We start from the raw sequence: 8,431 nt of genomic DNA, 5'->3' as shown, positions 1-8,431 counted from the left end.
GGAGGTGCCACAGATGTACGACCTGTATGCGATGGCCCATACTGCCTCGTACAAGAAGGTCAAGACATTCTGTAAGTCTGACCTCGAGCATCCAGAAAACTTCACCAACATCTCCTCCCACCACAAGGTCGTGAAGTACAAAGATCACGGGAAGGCGAGGAAAGGGGAGGACTTTAACCCGAGTGAGGGGCCTATTAATCCAGAGTTGGTGATGATAGCTGGCAACGGGAGGCCCCATGGCTCGATCGCCATTGGAGACGACCTTATACGTTGACCTAGTACTCTCCGGCAGATAAAAGCACGCCAAACGAGCTCCTGTCTAGAGATAACACGTCGTCCACGGTCAGTCGAGCTCGCCATCGAGGTTAGTTTAATGGACTCAACTATCTTTCCGCATTATGTTGTGCGTTGGAACCAATATGATTACATGGCTAACAATGAGTTGTGTTGCAGGCTGCTATTCAGAAAGAGAGAGAGGCAATGCAGGTGGCTATGGCGGAGAAGGATAAGGAGATTAGGGAGCTGGAGGAGAGAACGAGTGCATTGGTGGAGGCGGAGAGGGCATGGAATGATGCGTCTAACAGGGCCATATACGAGCTCTTCGTGGTAAGTTTCAAATCTTGCATTTTAATGTCCGTTTCATTAATAAATAAAAAGTTTGACTTGTCGAAACCAAATGTACAGTCTATGTGCGAGAAGAGCGGCCAAACCCTCCGCCGATGGCAGTCATTAACGTGGCGGGGACGGTGAGTTTCATTTCAGTGCAGTGATCTTAAGAGTGTCCTCATGCTAACGACACATTGCAAACGATATTTGGTGCAGAATATCTCCCGAAACGCATCGCACGACCCTACTACAGTGGAGCCTTCTCCAGGTCAAACAAGCCAGAGCCACCGTGCTTCACTGCCATGATGACGATAATGGTATGTTATTTCTAGTGTTTTAATAAAAATTAGCTAGGCTTCCACCTAAATGACATAATTAGCTTAGTTAGCTCCAAAATGGTCTATTTAATGGAACATGACCTATACTTAGCTAATTATCCTTGAAATGACATAATTAGCTCCAAAAAGGCATTCTTAGCTAATTTAGCCCGAAGAAGGGGACAAGAGGAGAAGAAAGAGGAAAAATGAAAGGAAGGAAGAAGAAGAAGAAGAGAAGAAGAAGAAGAGAAGGAGGAGGATAAGAAGAAGGAGAAGAAGGAGGAGAAGAAGGAGAAGGAGCTCCTCCTTCCCCTTCTTCTTCCTCCTTCTTCCTCCTTCTTCTTTTCTTCTTCTTCTCCTCTTCCTTCTCCTCCTCCTCCTCCTCCTCCTCCTTCTTCTTTTACTTCATCTTCTCTTATTGCTTCTTCTCTTTCTCTTCTTCTAGGTAGCTTAGACTCATCCAAGAAAGACTAAATTGGCTAATTATCCTACAAAATGATATAATTAGCTTAGTTAGCTCCAAATGACCTATTTAATAAAAAATGATCTATAGCTAGCTAAGTTCACTCCTAAATGACATAATAAGGCTTACCTAGCTCCAAGATGACCTATTCCCCCTAAGTTAGGTATTAAATGACCTGTAATTAGCCTAGCTAGATCCAAAATGGCTTAATAAGCATAGTTTGCTCCGGAATGACCTATTTTACCCAAGTTAGCTCCGAAACGACATATAGTTAGCTAGGCTTCCACCTAAATGACATAATTAGCTTAGTTAGCTCCAAAATGGTCTATTTAATAAAACATGACCTATACTTAGCTAATTATCCTCGAAATGACATAATTAGCTCCAAAAAGGCATTCTTATCTAATTTAGCCCGAAGAAGGGGACAAGAGGAGAAGAAAGAGAAAAAATGAAAGGAAGGAAGAAGAAGAAGAAGAAGAGAAGAAGAAGAAGAAGAGAAGGAGGAGAGTAAGAAGAAGGAGAAGAAGGAGGAGAAGGAGCTCCTCCTTCTCCTTCTTCTTCCTCCTTCTTCCTCCTTCTCCTGCTCCTTCTTCTTTTCTTCTTCTTGTCATCTTCCTTCTCCTTCTCCTCCTCCTCCTCCTCCTCCTCCTCCTTCTTCTTTTACTTCTTCTTCTCTTATTGCTTCTTCTCTTTCTCTTCTTCTACGTAGCTTAGACTCATCCAAGAAAGACTAAATTGGCTAATTATCCTACAAAATCACATAATTAGCTTTAGTTAGCTCCAAAATGACCTATAGTTAGCTAAGTTCTCTCCTAAATGACATAATAAGGCTTACGCAGCTGCAAGATGACCTATTCCCCCCTAACTTAGGTATTAAATGGCCTATAATTAGCCTAGCTAGATCCAAAATGGCTTAATAAGCATAATTTGCTCCAGAATGACCTATTTTACCCAAGTTAGCTCAGAAATGACCTATAGCTAGCTAGGCTTCCACCTAAATGACATAATTAGCTTAGTTAGCTCCAAAATGGTCTATTTAATAAAACATGACCTATACTTAGCTAATTATCCTCGAAATGACATAATTAGCTCCAAAAAGGCATTCTTAGCTAATTTAGCCCGAAGAAGGGGACAAGAGGAGAAGAAAGAGGAAAAATGAAAGGAAGGAAGAAGAAGAAGAAGAGAAGAAGAAGAAGAGGAGGAGGAGGATAAGAAGGAGGAGCAGAAGGAGGAGAAGAAGGAGAAGGAGGAGTCCTTCTCCTTCTTCTTCCTCCTTCTTCCTCCTTCTCCTTCTCCTTCTTCTTTTCTTTTAACCAGTGGCAAGCAAATGAGTACTTCGAATGTACTCGCAAACAGCCCATGATATGAACAATGAAAGTGAAGTACAACAATAACATGCGGCTTTGATGAAATGCAACTTGGTGGGATGATCATGTATATGCATCAAGCTAAAGAATTACTCTTGAAGAATAGGATACATATATTAACATATCTGCTAAGGGTTGAACCATCCGGGTTCACCCTATTTGCCAAGTCACCGAACTTGGTCATAACCTCGATATATCAGTTGAGGGCTGAACCACCCGGGTTCACCCTATATGCCAAGTCACCGAACTTGGTCATATTATTATTACTTTCAGAACAACACCTTTTTAACACCAGACACATGCTCACACTTGGTTTATGCGGAAATATTAGGACGTAGTTTAAGAAGGATTACCCAACTGTCCTTGACCGTGGACACGACTATCACTACAAGGAATATGCTAATACACGATGATATTTTTTCGTCGCTACATCGTCACGGTTTTTAGTTTACGACGATCTCACGACAAAAAACCAAACGTCGAAAATGGAGCGTCAGAAATGAATAGCAGCGACGTTTTGATCAAAATCGTCGTAACCTTTACGACGATCCCTCGATCGTCGTAACCTTTACGACGATCCTAGATCTTCTTTGGCAATCCAACCCAGTCCTACGTGGCAGTCCTACGTGGCAATATTACGACGAAATCAAAACGTCATGGTTGAAAGCAGCCCAACCAATTTCAATTGATCACATGGGCTCATTTTAATTTTTTGGGCTTTTCTTATTAGGCTTCTTTTTGGGCCTTGGCCTATTTACAGCCACTTTAGTTTTTTTCAATTTTTTTTATCATTCTAATTTGGGCCCTGGCCTTTTCATGCCCAAATACATTTGATCCAGTTTCAGTTTTGGCCTTTTTTTCATTTTTGAATTCAGCAACTTTTTGTTCCAAAACTTGGTTTCATTTCTATTTGTTGGGCCTTTTCAACCCAATTATTTGTCAAGTATTAAATCCAACACTATTTCATATTTAAATCAAGAAAGCTTCAAGTCGAATTAAAATCAAGCATCATATAACATCACATAATACATCTCCCAGGTTTACATAACACAATAACTCATCTCTTGAATACATTTCTTTACACAGGAATATAGAAAGAACGGACATAATTACACAATAGAACAATGGCACATCTGCTACTATCCCAACAATACAATGGACACCTCCATACAAAGGCTGCCTTGGGCCAAGAATCATGACATTGAAGTGGTGAGGCACTGATCCCATGACAACAACAGCGACAACACCAACGATCACCTGCATGACATTTCAGATCATTATTACAGTTTATTTATTTATTTAAGACACTAGCAAGAAAGATAGCTTCTGGCTTCACATATAATTAAATAGCCTACTATTACTATCATGTATGTCAAATATGAAAGAGGTAGAAACAATAGTTATGTACATTCATTGCAAACAGACCTGTCCTAGATAGTTTGACAAGGTAGTCAAGCCCAATAGAACAATAATTAACATATAACTATATGTATGCTGCAGATAAGTAGTTTGGAAGAACATGTGCAGAAATCAACATAAGTAGCTTGTAACAAACATTTCCTGCACAGTTTTTTGAAAGAGCAGGGTAAGAGTTTAATAACTTAGAATAGCAGTTCTCCCTACAGATGAACTTATGCCCGACTGCTCCAGGTTATTTATTTCATTTTTTATAACAGTTCTCCCTAGAGATGGTTTTTCGCGTGAAATGTTTGAGCGGGATACTCATGCGCCTGCAACTAACTAGTTTTGCTGCTATGGACAACCACGTGTGTGTTACTGGCTTAACTGAAGTAGTACCAGAAAGTTTTAGTACGAGTATATCATCTGCAGAACACTTGCCATCTCTTGGCATAGTTTACAACGGGAAACCGACCTCTTTTCAGACCACCACGGTTAACAACTAATCATAGCACCAAATAGGAACAGATCTCACCAATAGTACTATGACACAACGACACTTACAATGATGAGGGGATATGTTGTTTGAGCAGCACGTATCCGGAGAGCACGGCGCGGTCGCGCTCTTTCACCTTGGTCTGGTACTGCACCCTGCACAAGCCAATCGTTCCAATCCCATGGGTTCCTTTCTTGTCAACAACAACACATTTCAGGGATCAACAACATTTACTTACCTCTAGCCATCGACCCACATCTCGGTGACCAGCGTTTCGCCGGGGTAGACATGCAGCAGGAACCCGCCAAATATGTTCTGCACAGCCGTTGGATCCCCGTTGCAGAACGACTTGATGACCGCCTGGGCCGCGAAACCCAGGGTGCAGAGGCCGTGCAGTATCGGACGGGTGAACCTGCAGAGGGGTTCTCATCACATTCAGAAGATAACCAGAGCTCAAACATAGACAAATTATACATCTATTCATGTGGAATAACAGTTCTCCCTAGAGATGACAGATGGCTATGTGCAGAGGTCTTTATCTCCATCTATACATCTATGTACTTCATATATCTATTGATCTTACATTTTATACTGAAATATACCTCGCACTGGGCAATTATTTATGTTTGATTTTGAAGAAAAAAGTATTCCTATTACTTACTTATTTGTTGAATTTTGGTCCTGCAAAAGGTTCAGAAGCTGGGAAGTATCCTGAGTGTCCCAGAGTCATTCTTAAAGCGACACCCATTTCCTGGGCCTGGTCTTGCTGTACGTGTCATAGGCGATGTTACAGCAGGCAATGTTACCTGGGCCAGGGATTTCTTCTAATTGCTGCAAACTACAGTTTGGAAATCACTAATCCATACAGGGAAGTTAGATACCTAGTCAAGATGCAGTAGTTTACGTTCACCGTTCATAGTGTTTTGTTTTCCGTTTTATTTTGAATTCAGGAACGACTAGTAGTGATTATTACTTTTTTCATATTTTTCTCCTCTGTCTAAGTTCTACATTTTTCTCTTTCTCCATTTCAACTTTTTTGCCCTACCTTAATTCTTGGTTTGTCAGTTGACGTGTCGTTAGTTTCCAATACTTGACTCCACCCAGATTGCTATAAAGATACCATCATTTGTTTGACAGACGTCAGTAAGATATGAGCACAGCTCCTGCCCCTACGCATAAGTTTGCACAAAGTTATTTTCATTTCTTAGCCTGCGCTGTTTTTCGTTTCAGTTTAAAATAAGTAAATAAATGAACTGGGCGTACAACATTAAACTCCACTCCGCCTCACAAAATTAATACTTTCTCTATAATTAAATATACATTGACTAAAGGAAACACATGCATTTGATACTTTTTTATCCCTGAGTTTCATCTCATCTGGCGGTACTGCAGTTTAAGTAAACTGAAACCAAATTAACAGCTACCATTCTTGTATTGAACAAAATTAAGGCACACATATGTATAAGCAGATCAAGGCTAGCTATGAGCAAACTGCAGATAGATGATATACTTTTAGCTATAGCCACATGTTAAATCATGTTTCCCCCATCCGGAATTAGTTGATGCTCAAACGGATGTATCTAGACGTATTTCAATGCTAGATACATCTGTCTTGGCGTCAACTAATTTCGGATGAAGCGAGTACTTGACAAGAGGGATATATAATTGTGATGTTTTAGAAAGAAAACTTGAGTTCGCTCGAACCAAAGAGTGTGTTAGAACCTTGTTTATTTTGTATCTTTAGCAAAGTGTTAAACCAGGACCTGATGCAAGCACATGACCTGCTGTAGTTTCAGTCATCTACAGTGCTGCAACCTAATAAGCAACAGGGTAGTAGAGGCATGGTAAGTGGGAGCATGTGGTATAGCTTGACATGGGTTCAGACGGGGCACGTCCTGGTACTGCCTGCTGTATCGACAGCATGGCTGTAAAAGGGGCGAGGTGCATTTGTGCAACAACCTAACCCAACTGAAAGAACAGAAAAAAAGGAAGGCTCCCAAGAAGGAATGCTTGGGATTTTATCTCCGACGAGTTTTTTTCAATCTCTGTGTGTATCCATTGGAGTTCACCGTGCAAACAATCTAGTTGGACATTACGTACTGCTGCATGTTGATAGAAATAAAAATCCAAAAGGGGTGCTTCGTTTTTAGTCAAAGTTTAACCATGCACATAAAAGCTGAACCAAAATGTGATGTGTAGTCATTCATATGTATGTACAATTAGTTGCAAGTGCTGATCTAGGGGTAGAGAGGGGAAAGAGGGGTAGCTCACCACGTATGCCCGCAAGGCTAGGAGGGGAGGGGGAAGTAGCCATCAGTTATCCCCTCCATGCGCTGGATGAGAGAGGAGGCATGTGCGAAGAGGGATGGTGGCCTGCTCCTCCACCTCCTCTGGTAAAGAGGGCTCGTCGGGGACGGACGCGTTGAGGAGGAGGTTTCTTGCTGCTGGTGTCGAGGATGCTCTCAAAGTAGATCTTGAGTGAGGCACTGCAGTGCTTCCTCAACTCTCTCCACAGGGTCCCTGTCTTCCTCCAGCGTCACCACCCCTTGCTCCGGCTCTGGCGAGTTAGGAGCAGCAGCAATTAACAACAGTATAACTTTCTGTTCACCTTGTACATACAACTTTGACATGATAAAAAAATCTGCAGTAGGAAATTTCCTTGCTATTTCGAGTGAAAAGAGATCTAAGAGGCCCAAAAACATGGGTGTTGTACTTCGAAATTGCGACATCTGAATAACTGACTTCAGCAGGTTATCATTTTCAGGGGAAATCTGGCAAAATTTTAGTCGACATCTTAACAACTGAATTGAGCAAACATTTATGTTTTTGTGCCTTTTCAGTTCGAGGAGCAGAGCTTTTTTCTTCCGGCGAGAGTTCCAGCTGAACTTGACTGAATCAAAAGAAGCACTGTGGAACGCTTATATTATAAAATGTCAATTAGCGTTTGTCGTGTCTCATTGCCTTCTTGCTTGTGGAGCTGAACAACGACCGGTGACAATTTCAAAGGAACGGGCAGAGATAGAGACAGAGGATAGGAGCAGAGAAGAGAGAAGGTACCCTGCGGCGGGTAATCCGGGTAGAACATGGGCCGCTCCGGGATCACCGTGTGCTGCAGCATCTGCACAGCCACCAGAATCGCGCTGAGTGCAACAGAAGCAAGGGAACCGCCGGATAAAAAAGGGAAATTTGGGAGGGAGGGAGAGGAGGGACGGACTTGCGTCATGTTGTTTTGTTTCTCGAGGAGGGAGGTGAGGAGGGGGCCGAAGGAGGAGGCACCGGCGAGCGCGAGCGCGGCTAGCAGGCACGACGCGATGCCGCGGCACCTCCCGACGATGACAGCGGCGTCCTGGCATGCGCTGCTCGCCGCGGCCACCCCTCTCAACGAGATGGGTTTCTTGGCGACAGGATGCAGCAGCGCGGGCACCTCCTGCACCACTGCGGCCGGCTTGGACGCCGCCGCCCCGCCGCATCTAGCGAGCGTCCACGCCTCGGTGACCATGGGCACCATACTAATTAGCTTCGTGCGGAGGAGCCGTCAAAGAGGGGCAAACCATCCATGGCTAGATGCGCCCAGATCGACGACCGCGTACGTACCTTTTCCTCCACTTCGGGGTGGAGCTCGACTGCTTCATGCATCCAAATCAACGGGACGGTGAGACCTTCCTTTGCATCGTGGCGGCGAGACCTTCCTCCGCTTCTGGGCAGAGCTCAATTTGGGGGAGAGGAGTGGAGGAAGAGGATGGTATTCGCCGCCGCCACCGCTCAGATCGGGAGAGAAAAGGAT

General features: G+C 43.3%; 1 long non-coding RNA gene across 1 annotated transcript; it reads right to left on the bottom strand.

Moving 5' to 3' along the window:
* Positions 1–3,766: 3,766 nt before the first annotated feature.
* On the bottom strand, positions 3,767–7,770 carry LOC123395600. Its single transcript, XR_006609791.1, has 5 exons — positions 7,705–7,770; positions 6,919–7,204; positions 4,886–5,059; positions 4,716–4,802; positions 3,767–4,010 (listed from the first exon to the last, which is right to left on the bottom strand). It is a non-coding gene; the product is annotated as an uncharacterized LOC123395600 (long non-coding RNA).
* Between the last annotated feature and the right edge of the window lie 661 nt (positions 7,771–8,431).

The sequence above is a fragment of the Hordeum vulgare genome, chromosome 5H (assembly GCF_904849725.1).
Source record: "Hordeum vulgare subsp. vulgare chromosome 5H, MorexV3_pseudomolecules_assembly, whole genome shotgun sequence".
In the NCBI taxonomy this organism is placed as follows: domain Eukaryota; kingdom Viridiplantae; phylum Streptophyta; class Magnoliopsida; order Poales; family Poaceae; genus Hordeum; species Hordeum vulgare.
The sequence above is the reverse complement of the archived record's forward strand: the minus strand, read 5'-3'. Positions and strand labels throughout refer to the sequence as shown.